The sequence below is a fragment of the Nyctereutes procyonoides genome, unplaced genomic scaffold (assembly GCF_905146905.1).
Source record: "Nyctereutes procyonoides isolate TBG_1078 unplaced genomic scaffold, NYPRO_anot_genome, whole genome shotgun sequence".
In the NCBI taxonomy this organism is placed as follows: Eukaryota; Metazoa; Chordata; class Mammalia; order Carnivora; family Canidae; genus Nyctereutes; species Nyctereutes procyonoides.
This window is the reverse complement of record NW_026575046.1, coordinates 14653833-14668203: the sequence shown is the minus strand read 5'-3', so window position 1 is coordinate 14668203 and position 14371 is coordinate 14653833. Positions and strand designations below refer to the sequence as shown.

The following is a 14371-nucleotide window of genomic DNA, read 5'->3' as shown; positions in this document are numbered from 1 at the left end:
CGTGAAGGCAGGCTCTTCATTTCCTCTGACATAACAGCGTTACCTTCCATGTTGCAGTGGACCTACAATCCTCAGTGCCCAGACTTCTTCTGATAACTGCACCCCACTTCCTTTAGAAAAACTGGCCCTCCAACCAGGCTATATTCTGATCCCAGCTGTTCCCTGAGAGATGTCAATAGTACCATCTAGACATACCACTGTGCTCATCTTTCTAGAGAAAAAGCTGCCCTGCACATAGCTAATAATCAGCCTCAGGCTTTAGCAAGGCTAGTGGGAGACTCCCCCTGGGATTTTCAGTAGGAGGGAGGACAAAGGGGAGGTAGAAAAGAGGGAAGAAAAGCAAGGGGTAGGGAAGGGAATAGAAGGGGGATGGGGTGAGGGAGAGAAGGAAGGAAAGACCTTCCTCTCCGGTGGAGAAATGGGGAAATGTGAGCCTGGCAGCTGCCCTAACCCTATGCAGGGAGCTGGCTGGAGAGAAGGAACCAAGGAGGCCCTGCAGGGGCCACACCCTTTTGGCACAGGATTCAGGGGTCACCTGAGCCGAGACACACTCCTCCTAGCCTGAGTTGGGTGTCTGCCACTTGTCGTCTAAGAGTACTGACAAATCCTTCTTACCTACTGGATCTTGCTCAGGCTGTCATCTCAGATGCCACAGTAAGAGAGAGCCTAGAACTTCAACAGCACGGACGGTGGTGACCTACACTTTCGTCTGACCAGCTCATTCTGAAGTCAGGAGCTAAATTCACTTCAGGGACCTACAGAAGTGAAATACACTCTCTGGAGTCTAATTGGGCCAAACACAACAGATGACCTACAATGTCCCTCCCCACACACACCCCTTGAACCCCTTGGTAAGGAAGAGCATTTCTGTCTTTCATTTGGCTATCTGCTGCTCCTGGTCTGTTCTGCCCCAGGCAGCAGGCCCTGGCCCACCCCCTCACCCCCATCCCACTACCCACTAGTCACCTTGAACGCAGCAGCCACCCCCTAGAAGACCTCTGCAGCAAGCCCAGTGTGGGTTTTCTGGGCTATTTCCATTCTGAAAGCATGTGCTGCTCATTGACTCCCCTAAAGGAACCAGCCAACAATGAAAAGCAGCAGAATTAACTCGAAATGAATAGCATTAAACTATTTTAAAATCCTCTTGAAATAAAAAGCGACTATAACAGCTGCGTCCATGAGGGGCGCCATGCTGCCAAAGAGGTGGGCCTTACCTCCTCTGCTCCCCAGGGGACTTGGCTCCACAAGGAAGCTGCTCACAGAGCTGAGGCTAAGGATGAATAAGAACCTTCAGGATAGGAGGGAACAAGGGGAGAGGAGCAGACAGTGGGGAAGCTGCCCTGGGAAGGGGCGCGGTGCTAGGGCTCAGCTGGACCAGGAGGCCTCAAGGCCCAAGATAATCCCCGGAGCAGTTAATCCTCTCGAATACTGCTGAAGATATGAGCTGCAAACATGCTGTCCCTCACCCTAATTTATTCCAGACAAGACACCCCACCCCAGGGGCTGTGCAGCCTGGATTTGCCACACTACTGCGCTGGCAGTGCACACGGAAAAGCTTTTCCAATCTCCTTCCATTAGAAACCCCAGCCTGCTCCATGCCTGTGCCATATGGGGGCCCCAGAACCACCTGCCTGGTTACGACAAACTCCTATTAACTGAATGTGATACCCTGGACCTTTTATCTTTCAATTTCCAACCAGTTTCTGTGTTTAGGCATAAGAAGCAAATAGCATTAACGTGAGATCCGGGAATGCTTCCATTAAGAGTAACAAAGATTAAACGCGTTCCTCCCATGCCCCACACATCCACAAACCCACATACCTTGTACATAATGCTGGGAGGGTTTACAGAGTAAAAATATCATGGTTATGCAAGAACTTGCAATTTAAGGAGAAAAGTAAGAAACCTATACTGTCTTATTTACTAATATGCCCTGAATAGCAACTATGGGCCAAGTACACAGGAGATGTAGAAATGTGGCTCATACACAATCCTGCCTACAAGAGGAAAAAAAAGGTCTATGTCGTCGATCAATGCACTTGCATAAAAGCAAAGAGATAGATTTGTAAACACAAAACACACACTTCCATATATCACGTGCAATCAGTTTTTGATAAAGCTATTATATTTCTCTAAAGAAATGCTCAAAACTAAGGATAAAATCCCAAATAACCAGGTAAAGAAACAGGAAAGCATAAATGTGTTTACTGAGGGTATTCCAGGTATCAAATGGCCTTAGGGTCACTAGGATCCACAAAATGACCTATCGTTTAGACCAGTGCCATCCAATATATGTGGCTACTGAGCATCTGTAACGTGTCTAATACAAACTGGTGTGCACCCTAAGTGCAAAACGCATAACAGATTTCAGAGACTTAGTGCGGAAAAAAGAACGTCAACTAGATCATTAAGAAGTTTTATGTTGAATACATGTTGGTAATATTCTGGGTACACTAGGTAAAACAGAATAGATCATTACAATTCATTTCATTTGCTTCTTTTGCTATGAGAAAACTTAGGATTTGTATTTGTGGCTTACTCATATTTCTATTAGGCTGTGAGGATTCCGATTTGCCCTTTAAAGACTGGGATGACAGCATACATTTTAACTGCACCTTAGTCCTACTACACATAGGCAGGCAGGTGAATGTATGTTACCATGTCATCATGTTTAATGATTGCTTAATATCATAAAATCATACAACTCAGATCCAAGTTAATGATAAAGTTGTGATTTAGGGACGCCTGGGTGGCTCAGTGGTTGAGCATCTGCCTTCGGCTCAGGGCGTGATCGCGGAGTCCCAAGATCGAGTCCCCAATTGGGCTCCCTGTATGGAGCCTGCTTCTCCCTCTGCCTGTGTCTCTGTCTCTATGTGTGTCTCATGAATAAATAAATAAAATCTTAAAAAAAAAAAAGTTGTGATTTAAAAGATTCACTCTGCCAAATGCAGAAGGAAGAAAGATGAATCATCGACAATTCCATGTCACCCAAGACTGACGGACTTTTAGGCAAACTCAACTCCTCCTCTGCTCCCTACGGTTCAGCAAAGAGGTCCATGCTTCTCTAGCAACAGCTGGACAATTTTCCAGAGCATTCACCAGGGGATGTAACTTGGTCATCAATTCATTCGAGTGCCACCAACTCTTTTAAACCACAATTCTCCTGCTCTCCGCCTGGGTTAGAACTGACACCACACAAGCTCTCTGGAGAGACCGAGGCACTTGTGAATACAATTTGGAATAGGACTGGTCACTACCAAAGGAAAAATATTTTCCCACTGCCCACATTACCTGGTGATAGAATAATAGAAGGACTAAGTGAAGGAGTGAGGATACAGGGGAAAAATCGTAAACGAAACAGAAGATGCCAGGCAGGGAACACTTGGGTGGCTCAGCAGTTGATCATCTGCCTTCAGCTCAGGGCGTGATCCCGGGGTCCTGGGATCGAGTCTCGCATCAGGCCCCCTGCAGGGAGCCTGCTTCTCCGTCTTGTTCATGAATAAATAAAATCTTAAAAAAAAAAAAAAGATGCTAGGCAGATGTGTCGCTATGACAGACAAGGCAACCCATCTTTATAGCCATGGATTACAAGGGCAGTTAGAACCATACTGGTCAATCTGTCAGCACTTCTTTAAAGGTAGGCTGATAGGTCACATGGTAACACTAGCGAGTAGAGGAACAGCCCCAATAACTTTCATTTACCTCAATGATTACTTGGCAAGATTTTCTTTTCTTTTGCAATTTTATTTTATTTATTTATTTTTTTACTATTTCATTATAAACGAGTATCGTCTCATTTAATGCTTACACCACTTCAGAATTCGATGCTGTCGTTCATTATTGCCAGTTCCCAGATTAGGAAACTGCAGCCCGGAAAGTTTATTTGACTAACGTGGCACGGTTTATAAATGGAGGAGGCTGGATTTAAACTCAGCTTTGAGCCCAAAACATGACAGTGGGCTGCCTATTAAATGCAACACTAGTAATAACAACAATTAAAAAAAAAAAAAAAAAGTCTGGCCAACAGACAACCTTTTTACGACTTAAAAATTTAGTTGCTTTTAAAGATGGAACAGTTCTCAGATCTGCTGTTGGCACACACAAAGCTCCTTCTAAGAAGTCTGAATGGACCAACTTGAAAAAGGCATTCTTCTGGCTTTTCGCCCTCACTCACACGCCCCTGCCTCATTCCAGGGGAGGGTAGCATTTTTTTACTTCTTTGTCCTTTTCATGTGTGGAGCATATGCGTGACAAATAAATTTAAGGAACTCACCAGTCAAAAAAATCCTTTTCCATATAGCTTTGCTAAAGATACCAAGTCAGTCACAGAGAAAACGTAAAAATGATTACAGACCAGCAAAGTGGCTATTTTTATACTCAGCTGAGCTAGAAAACTACAGATTTGGGTGGAGGTTTCCATGTTTTGGCAACATTTTGGAAAAGCAGAACTTCTAAATACTTAGATGCTTCCCTATGATTAGCTCTGTTTCTGCTCCTTAAGAAATTATTCTAACATCCTGTATAACAGCTCTTGCCAAGCTATAAAAAGTGAAATATTGCAATTCTTCAGAATTAAAAGCACCAATATTATAATAAAAGTGGAATCCTAAAACACATCACCCAACCAGACAGGAACCAGACAGGGAGTACAGGTGATATTTGTTCTGAAAGCCACAACCTAGAAACATCCCGGCTGCCGGCAGGCTGTCACCTACGCCAAAGGCAGATATCACCAGGATAGGGTCAGCCTCTCTTTCTGTTTTCCTTTGCCACCTTGGATATAAACACCCACTCGCCATGTAATGAGAATCAAACGCGCTTTGTTCCACGGGGTATGCACGTAAAATAATCAGGGGTTGTTTAGAAAAGAGGAAGAAAGCAAGTTTGTTGCCAAACCAGACACAAACAGTCACACAGTTGTCAACAGATTGGCCAGGGACAGGCAGGGATAGGAGTCACTTTGAGGAAATCTCTCTTGCTGGCTTTTGGAGGCTCTGGAGGAAAAGAAGAGAAAAAGTAAGCAAACGGCACACCAAATGTGGTATAACACAGAAAGAACCTAATTATGGAAGATGTGGTCAAGATAGCTGAATGGATGTATATATAATGTTAATAGCAGAAATGAGTTTTTCTTTTAAAAGAACTCCTAGGAAATCCTGTATGGTATTCAGATATTGGTCATAATGTCTCTGCCTATATTTTAAAGATATTTTTTTTCCAATTTAAAAAAAGCCCAAAGGAAAGAAACGTGAAACTTTTTTTTTTTAATCAGAAGAGAGAAAAAGATAGAGTTTCTTGCCCCCACCCAAAATCTGAGTTTACAAACACAAAGATCCAAGAAGGTTCTGAGAGCATTCGAAGCAACTTGCTCCCATGATGAAAGTGGACTGGGTGGGCTTGAAATAAGATTCAACTGGAGAGATGGTAGGCTACTCACCACACCCAGCCCTGTGTGAGGATCTTTTAACAAGGCTCAGGCAGGACCTCGGATCCCTAGGAGGGCCCTCGCTGGTATTTTAATTTTGGTTGCCTTCTTAAGGAGAGAAAGAAAAAAAAAAAGCAACCCACTGTCCATGAGCCTCTGGCTCACAGATTCCCACATCCTTTGGGTGGCTGGGAAGAGGGGACTCCAGGCAGTGAAATGACTGTAGGTCATAATCATACAGGGCAAGTTAGTGCTCTTTCCTTTTTGAAAAACAGCCACCAACGTGTCAACTTTCATAGGAGATGGTCAAATTACATGAACAGTCGTGTCCAATTATGAGAGTCAGCACAGAAGTTAACTCACTGACAAACCTTGACAAATATTTGTTCATGTGATTCTTGCTCAGCAGTACGCTAAGGGACTGGGTTCTGGTACCTTCTAACCTTCATGTCCCTGCTCAATGCCATCTGCCTGGCCTGGGATTCCCCACTGGTCTCCATCCCAGCTTGTTCAAGTCTATACTGATCTTCTTTGTGGACATCAACTGGAATTAGCTACATATAGGACCCCCAAGGTCACTGTCTACAAGGGGGGGAAAAGATTGTAAAGGACAACATTTAGAAGCCCTGTGCTGAGAGCAGTGAGAATCGAAGTCTATCTAGCTCTGCCTCTTACTAGGTCACTTTCTAAGGGGTCATTTCACTTCCTTAGGCCTCAATCCAGCTGTAAACGAGTTCCCCCAGCACTTTATACCAACCATTAACAGTCAGCCTTATGCTACAGTAGACTGCGAATGTGTTAACCTGGTTAAAACTGTAAGCTCCACGAAGGCAGCTATCATCATTCACCTATGGATCTCCTAATCTATTTCCATCAACGTGGGTTGCTTACAGGAAATATGGCAATGAATAAGACCAGCCTGGACCTGCAGAAGCGGACAAAGGAGCTCAATTCAATTAAACGGACTTGTAGAGCTTGCATGAGGAGCCCTGTTATAGGCAGGTACATATCCCTTTTGGCCCAATTTTTGACTGAAGAGATTAAGGATGTCACCTAAGGTGAACAGTGACAGAATGAGCTCCATGTATGTGGCTAACAATGGCAGTACCTCCTCCCAATCTACAACCTCCCACAGAAGGATGATTTTCTTTGGAAGAGGGAAATCAGATGAGGGTCAGCTCCCCAAGCAGGAAAAGTGGCCCTGTCTCCTTCAGGTTTCCTAGAGGCAGCCCCAATAGGCTAGGAGGCCAAGATGAGTAGAACAAAGAGTGTGTTGGGACGCCTGGGTGGCTCAGTGGTTGAGCATCTGCCTTCAGCTCAGGGCATGATCCCAGAGTCCCAGGATGGAGTCCCGCATCAGGCTCCCTGCATGGAGTCTGCTTCTCCTCCCTCTGCCTATGTCTCTCTCATGAATAAATAAATAATCTTAAAAAAAAAAGAACAGAGTGTGTTGGGAATATTTCCTCCACTGGACTGAGCAAAGAGCTTAGGAGGATTGTTAGGTGGGGCCCAGGGACAGTTCAGTTCCTTACCACATCAGCAGGTAAGGAGACTGCTCCCACCTGAAAAGCAGATTGTGGAGGCCCAAGAAATAGGTTGTCCTTGGGGTGAGAAACTCAAGACCTGTCCTTGGAATTCATCAGGTCTCTGTGGAAAAAAAATAAAAATCATACTATCCATCCACTCATTATTTCTGAACAGGATTCTATTGCATCCAGTAGAAACAGTTCCTAAGAATGGTCAGTGGTATGTCAACTGGTTGGCATAGCAACAAGTGACTGCTTTTCCAACTGAGGGCATAATTCTTTTCACTCATGTATGACAGGTTATCAGGTTGGGGATAGTGGCACCGGAGAGAAAACAGGCTCCTTGTAATTGTACTGTTGATCCTTAAGAGGTAGCTATTAAAGGTAAACAGCACAAATTTGATAAGGTTTTCAGGTCCCTTCAATAGATCTTAGGCTTTTAATCTGGGGAGTCCTAAGAGGTTCATAAATGGGCTTAACACATAAACTGACAAAGATTATGAATGTATATAGCATTACTGTATATGAGAATTTCTCCCTAGTAAAAACGGTCCAAAACCTGTCTCAGGTTTGCAAGTGTCCACATTTGATTCAAAAACATTTAGAAATCCCTGCTAAATGGCCTTCCCTGGTTTGCGAAATGGACTCCTCTTGGAGGACACTTTACTCCATGCTGCCCTAGAGCAAAAGGAAGCTGCTCAGCCTTCTATTCCTCACCAATGAGCTCTGCCAGAGTTTCTTTTTCTGGCTGAGTTTCTATCACTGCAGCCAGCAAAAAAGAACTGGACAGATGTAGTGAACAGAGTCTAGCAGACTGCTGCTGTGGCTGGGTTTTTTTGTCAGCACTTTGAAAAAGAAAAACAAAACATTCTCGATTAAACTGAATTCATCTAGAAATCATAAACCAAAAAGCAAAGAGAAGACGGATTTTGCTCCTTGCCAACCACAATACCTCACAGGGATAAGAAAAGTTGAGCTACAGTATAAAAAAGTAATATAAATGATTGTGAGGGAAATTGATAGAGGATGAACTGCTTAGGTTAGGTTACTGGATAATAAACTTTGGCATTCACTAACCTGTCAACTTAAGGAAAAAAGAAAAAGTCTACGTTTTTCTCCCACAGTACAAGTAAACTTCTTGGACTACAAGCAACTTTTCTCACAATCAGATTCATTCATTAGAAGGAGAGATGAACAAATCATGAGGAACTCTGAAGGTTTCCCCTTGCCCAGGGGTGACTGATGGTCATGGTATGTATACAGCAAGACACTGTATACCCATGAACACTACAGAAGCAGGTCCGGGTAGATGAAATGACCCGCCACACATAACCACTGAGTAGCAGTCAAAACACAATGCACAGGCTTCTCTGAAGGGTGGTCATGTTTCTCAAATACAGCAGATGGATCTAAGGCTTAAAAAAGTGAAGTGGCTTTGGGGAGAGGAGAGACCTACAACGTCTTCTAAACTTCAACCTACCTCGGCTCCTCTCCTCTGCCTTTTGATCATTAAATTCTAGACTAGCACAGCTAAATATCTGATAACCTCCACGGGAGGCTTTGTGACCCATGTGCATGTAATTCAAGCAACAGTAAGCACTTCATATGTGACAGATACTCTACTGGACACATGGAATACAAAGCTGGAGGAGGCAGACTGCCTTCACCCAAATAGAAGAATTTGTTCTGAAACACACAGTGAAGGGTGTTAAATACCGACTGGAGAGGTGCCTGGGTGACAGTCAGCTGGGCGTGGGACTCAGTTTCTGCTCAGATCCTGAGATCCAGCCCAGACTGAGCCCTGCATTCGGTATGGAGTCTCCTTGGGTTTCTCTCACCCTCAGCCCCTCCAATGCACTTGCTCGCTCACTCTCTCTTTGAAATAAATCTCAAAAATAAAATAAAATAAAACCACAACTAAATTTACTGATACTCAACAGTGAATCCGGTGTCCAAGACTCGTTTTTTGTTCACTCTAGATGGCTGGGGTTGGGAAATTGATGGTTACTAACAATCCTTCTCTTTCATTAAACCACCTGCACTTTTCAGGGGTACGGATAAACCAAAAAGAAATCTCTAGATCATGTAAGCATACAATTTTTTATTAAGATGCTACAGTTTTCAGCTTGAAGTTTAACCTTTTCTGGGCTCATAATAAACTGATTTCTTTCAATATAATTTTATTACAGAGAATACAAAGGTTGTACTTTGATACATTAGTGATTTTTTTAAAGGATGCCATCAGTATCATATACCTATATAGTTGATAAGGAAAAGGAGTCTACGGTTTTTTTCCTATCACCCACTTAAACATACCCCAGAGGCCTTTGATATATTTAGCTTTGTTTTGTCAACTCCTATACTCATCATGCAAGTAGAGAAAATTCCATTGGCTTCTAGCAAAATAACGCAAGACACTGTAACAGTGAATGTTTTTAGGAACATTAGCCATGGATTTCATGATGTGACAATTTTTAAATTATTTCTAGGTACCCTACTATATACTGGTTGCTTTTGTATCTTCAGATTAAAGGTCCTCTTCCCTCCTCCAACCCCCCAAAAACACCTCACCACGAATAGACAGTCAGCAAAGATGAGTATACCCTCTGCAAATGATTCAAAAAAATACACTTTCTAGTCTCAGAAATTCGGTGTGGTTGGCGTTACTTGAGACTACAGCTAGGCTGTCTGTGCAGATGCTGTGTGGAGAGGCAGTCTTCCACATTTAAAATGTTGGAAAGCTAAGTTATCGAGAAAAGGAAAGATGGGTGTGCTTCCAAGCATCGTGTTACTTATGCTTTCTTCTGAATTCAGCTTTAAGCAAATGTTGGCAGAAAAAAATAGGAAGACAAGTACTTTGTAGGATAAATTATATTTAAAGACAGGGCTTTCTTTAGATGTTATGTTTCTTACTTATATCCTGATGGAACCTGTAAATAGGACCTCTTGGGAGACTCAGTTACAGCTGTGGAGGCACCAGCACCATTGAGGATATCTAAAATGTACTAAACGAGATATTCTAGGTAGAAAAAACACACAAAGAGCATTATACTCATTCATTTATACATTTGAGTACTACTGTTTGTCAACATTGTTCCAGGCACTAGCAGTACAGCAGTGAACAAGAGACAAAATTGCTGTCTTCGCTGAGCTTCTATTCTAATAATTAGACTAATATAGCTCAAAATACACGGTGAGCTAGACGGGTGTTAAGTGCTGTGAAGAAAAAAACAGAGGAGGGGCAGGGTGTACTGAAAGGGGTAGCTGATGTGATGGACACCCAAGTAGAGGCCTGGTGTACCGAGAAGCACAGCCACAGAGATGATCTAGGGGAAGAGTGGTCCAGATAGTGGCACAGCAAATGCAAGGGCCAAGGCAGGAATGTGCCTGGCAATTAGAAGGAATAATGAGAAAGCCAAGTGTTTAAATGCCTTAAATTGCTTCCAGATTAAGGGGTTACAATTTGGGGCAAAATGTCAACACATTTTCATAAACTCTTTGGGTATGCATTTACAAAAGTATTTTCCTACTCTAACTACTTAATCCTACCAAGCTTGAAGAAATGAGGAAGAGAAGGTAGAGTGGGTGATCCGAGGTTACAGTGAGGCCTGAGGAAAAAAACTCTGGAAGAAGTATCCCAAACTTAGCACCACAGTTTGCCTCATGCTTCAACTTTGTCATTAAGAGGCACTTTTCTTACTCCAAACAATAGGAATTGTAAAAACAAAATAATGCAACTAACAATCTTAGAGCCTAAAAAAAAAAAAAAAAAGGATCAAATTCACTTTTTTCATTCAATAGGGTAAGCAAGAAAGACCCTAAGTACACCCTAAATTTCTGTTGAGGAATGAAACAATAAATGCAGCATGACCTAGACCCCCATTTTCCAGCAATGAAGGGGGTGGGTATATAACAAAAACAGGTCTCTGATGCTTGCAATTGAACTGTTATAAAAAAAAAAAAAAAAACTCTGCTAAAAAGTGTAACAGTGAAAAATTAGAAATATTCTAATTTTCTCTGGGCAAAAGAATTAGGATACTATGATTTATTCATATACTGGAATTTTCTGCAGCAACTGAAGAGCTACATGTGCCTTAAAACTATAGTGATAAATTTTAAAATGCAAGCAGTCTATACAAAAAAAATGCTTTTTATGTACAATATTAAATACACAAGCTCACAGATACTGCTTCTGGATATATATGGAAGTACCAAAACGTTTCTGGAAACTATGTACACTAACTTCACCTTAGTGATCACCTGAAGATGGAGGAAGAGAAGGGATGGATAAAACCCAACAGTTGCGGCTTATTTTTATTGGGGAAGACACGAAGCCAATACAGAGATATTAGCAACTTTTTTTTTTTAGTAACTCTTAAACACAAGTAGTGTCTATTAAGTATGTGTGAAATATTTCATACTTCTTTTTATTCTGAAAGGAAAAGTTTCCTCCGTCATATTCCACTAACTGCAAGCCAAGTTTCCTTAACCTCCAAACCTCAGTTTCTTCATCTTTGAAAGATGGGTGATGCAAGGCGTACCTGCTTCAAAAATGCTTTGGTGAGTGGCAGCCTGAAGACAGAGCTTCAATCCCAGAGACACCATCACACCCCCACTGAGTCTTCATGCCCCAGCATCCACTCATTCTATTCAATTTCACAGTAAGACTTTTCACAACAGGGTCACAACCACCACCACCCAAGAGGGAAAAAAAAAAAAAGCCATAAAACAAGTCTAGTCTAAGGCATGTAAATGCTACAATAAATTAATGAAGCAGATTTCAATGAATGGAGATGAAAACCTCAGGATACTCCAGCGCAGGACCACCTCTCCCAATCCAGGTTATGCAAGCATTGGTTAAAAACCATAAGAACTGGACAAATTAAGGTCTACTGGCTTAACAAAAAGCTCAAGGGGGTAAAAAAAAAAAAAAAAAAAAAAGTGACACCGGTTAGGCATCTTTTAAGAAAAGACGATCAGATTACATCCACGGGTAATGAAACTCCCAGGCTACACCTGTGCCCAGGTGGGGGCCAGAGCAATCAAAACCCAGCCTCCCCGGGCTGCGCTAGCTCTTCCCCAACTTTGCTCAGACCACGAGGTGAGGCTCTCCTCTCTAGGACGAGCTTCTGCTCAGTCCCACTGATGGGCAAGCCAGTTCCTCCTCCTGCCAGCCCCCTACAGTCCGGAGAGCACGTTCTCCTCTGCCGGATGGAAAAGGGAGACCCATCCCGCTCACCTGGGAGCCTGCGGGCAGCGCCGGCCGCGGTGGGCGGCCCTGACCCCAGATGTGCCCCAACCGCTGGAAACCAAGCCGCGCAGGGCAGGGTTCCTCGGAGCGGCGGAAGCCGGGACGGCCGGCCCCGGCCCCAGCCCCCAGCCCCGGCGAGGCCCCATAACCCCTCCGCTTCTGCGGTCCCCATCTGCCCAGTGCGCCGCCTCCCCGGGCTCCGAGGGCCCCCGACACAAAAGGGGAGCGCGTGGCCCGGGGGGCGGCAGGCGCACCCTGCGCGCTGCAGGAGCTGAAGCCCGGCCACAAGCCCGCCCGCGCCGGCAGCCCGGGCGCGGGGTCCACAGGGCGCCCACCCACCTGGGCGGACGGCGGGCGCCCCCCCCAGCTGCAGCACCGCGCCTCCCCGCCGTCCTCGGGGCTGCGGCGCCACCAAGGGCGCGAAGGGCGAGGGGCGCTAGCAGGCCCGGGGAGGGGGGCGAGGCTGCACCCCTGCGCCGGCGAGGGGCTCCCGACCGCCGAGCAGGAACAATAGCAGCCCCCCCGGGTCGCCCGAGCCGCCCGCTTGCGCCTCGCTCCTCGGCTCCTCCAAGTTTGCGCGCGGCGAGCAGCCGGGGCGGGCGCCAGGCGGGCCAGGCAGGTGGGACCGGCTGCCGCCTGGGCGCCGCCGGGTCGCCGCCGGGTCGCCCCCGGGTCGCCCCCAGGTGGCCCCCGGTCGCCCCGCCCCGCGGGTCATTCATTCCCGCCCGCGCTCCCTCCGCGCCCCCGAGCGCCGGGGGCCCCGCAGGAGGGGAGCGCGCGCCCGACTCGGCCCGGCCGCCCCCCGTCCCCATCCTCGGCGCCCGCGGCGGACAGGGGCGCGGTGGCGGGACCCCCCGGCCCAGAGGCGGCGGCGCGCGCGGGGACCCCGCTCCGGAGCCTCCCGGCCTCGGCGCGCCGCACTCACCCCATCGGGCGGCGGCTCCCGGGCCCGCGGGCTCCGCTCCACCCGCCGCTTCCCCAGGAAAACGCGGCGGCCGGGCTCGCTTCCTGCTCGGCTTCCTGCGCCGCGGTCCCTCCTCCTCCCCCGCTGCGGGGGGCAGTGGGCGCCGCGGCTCCCGGGCTGCGCCGGCGGGCGGGGGCGGGGCGGGGCGGGGCGGGGCGGGGGCGGCGGCAGCACCACCACGTGGCCGCGCGGCGCCGGCCCCCGCCGACCCGGGTCCCGCGGGCCGCGGGGGGAGGTGCCCGCCCCGCCCCCCGCGGGCCCCGAACTCCGCGGGTCGGGACCGGGCCCCGCCGACCCGGCCCGTCCTCCTCCTCCTCCTCGCCGTCTCCCGGAGCCAGTGGCGCGCCCCGGCGCTCTGACCCCGGGGTCGGGGGGGCGAGATCCCGAACGCTCTACGTTTCTGGGCAACTTCCAAGCTCGCTTGTGGTCGTGGGTGCTCAAGGTCCCCGGTCCGAGCCAGTCAGGTCGGCTCAGTCCTCCAGGACCATGGGACAGAAAGTAAAGCCGGATCCGCTCCTTGTCTGCACGGCCGGAGCCGGAGCCGGAGCCGGAGCCGGTCGCTTGCAGCGGCTGCTGACACGCATCAGGTGGCAAGAGGGAGACGCTGCGCGCGCGAAGCGTGGCTCGGCTCAGGACTTACAAAGGAGAAACCTGCCCCTGCGCCCAGGGGCTCGGCCGCGGACGCCCCCAAATCGCGTCTGGGACGCGCGGAGGGCCCCCCCCCCGCCCGGGGCCCCCGCGGCGTCTCCGCCTGCTCCAGCCCCCTAAAACCGGCCTTTCAATCATCATAGACTCCTCCCGTGATTCCCGGGATTTCCAAGCTCCCCCACCTACTCCTTGAGTTTGGGGCTGCTTTTCTATTCACTCTAGTCCCGCCAACCAGCTCTGGCTTAGAAAAAGCCTAGGGTCACCAAAGGCGCCCTTCCTTCTCTGGGTTAGCTCTGCAGCCTTACGCAGGGCAGGAGGCTTTCTAGAATAAATGACACGAGTCCTTTGTGGTGGGATCCACTGGAAGTCATTTGAACTTAAAAAAAAAAAAATCAGTTCCAACGAAAGTGAAATTCACCCAAACAGTTCAATTTAAAAGGGTGCATCTTGGCTGCGACTGGATGGTCTCCCCGTTAGAGTGTATCTGCCTCCTCCGCTCCCCCAAGGCAACAGGCTGTGTTCGCTGTAACGGGTAACTTGTCAAACAGGGAGCAAAA

At 47.4% G+C, this 14371-nt stretch overlaps 1 protein-coding gene across 3 annotated transcripts in view; it reads right to left on the bottom strand.

Moving 5' to 3' along the window:
- RAI14 (retinoic acid induced 14) overlaps positions 1–13283 on the bottom strand; it is a 134770-nt gene extending 121487 nt beyond the window's left edge. For 2 of the 3 annotated variants that reach the window (XM_055325747.1, XM_055325746.1), the window contains exon 1: positions 13128–13283. The gene's annotated coding sequence lies outside the window, so the exon portion shown is untranslated. Of the gene's footprint in view, positions 1–615; positions 710–13127 lie in introns of those variants that run through there. The other variant, XM_055325748.1, reaches the window with a different exon arrangement.
- Between the last annotated feature and the right edge of the window lie 1088 nt (positions 13284–14371).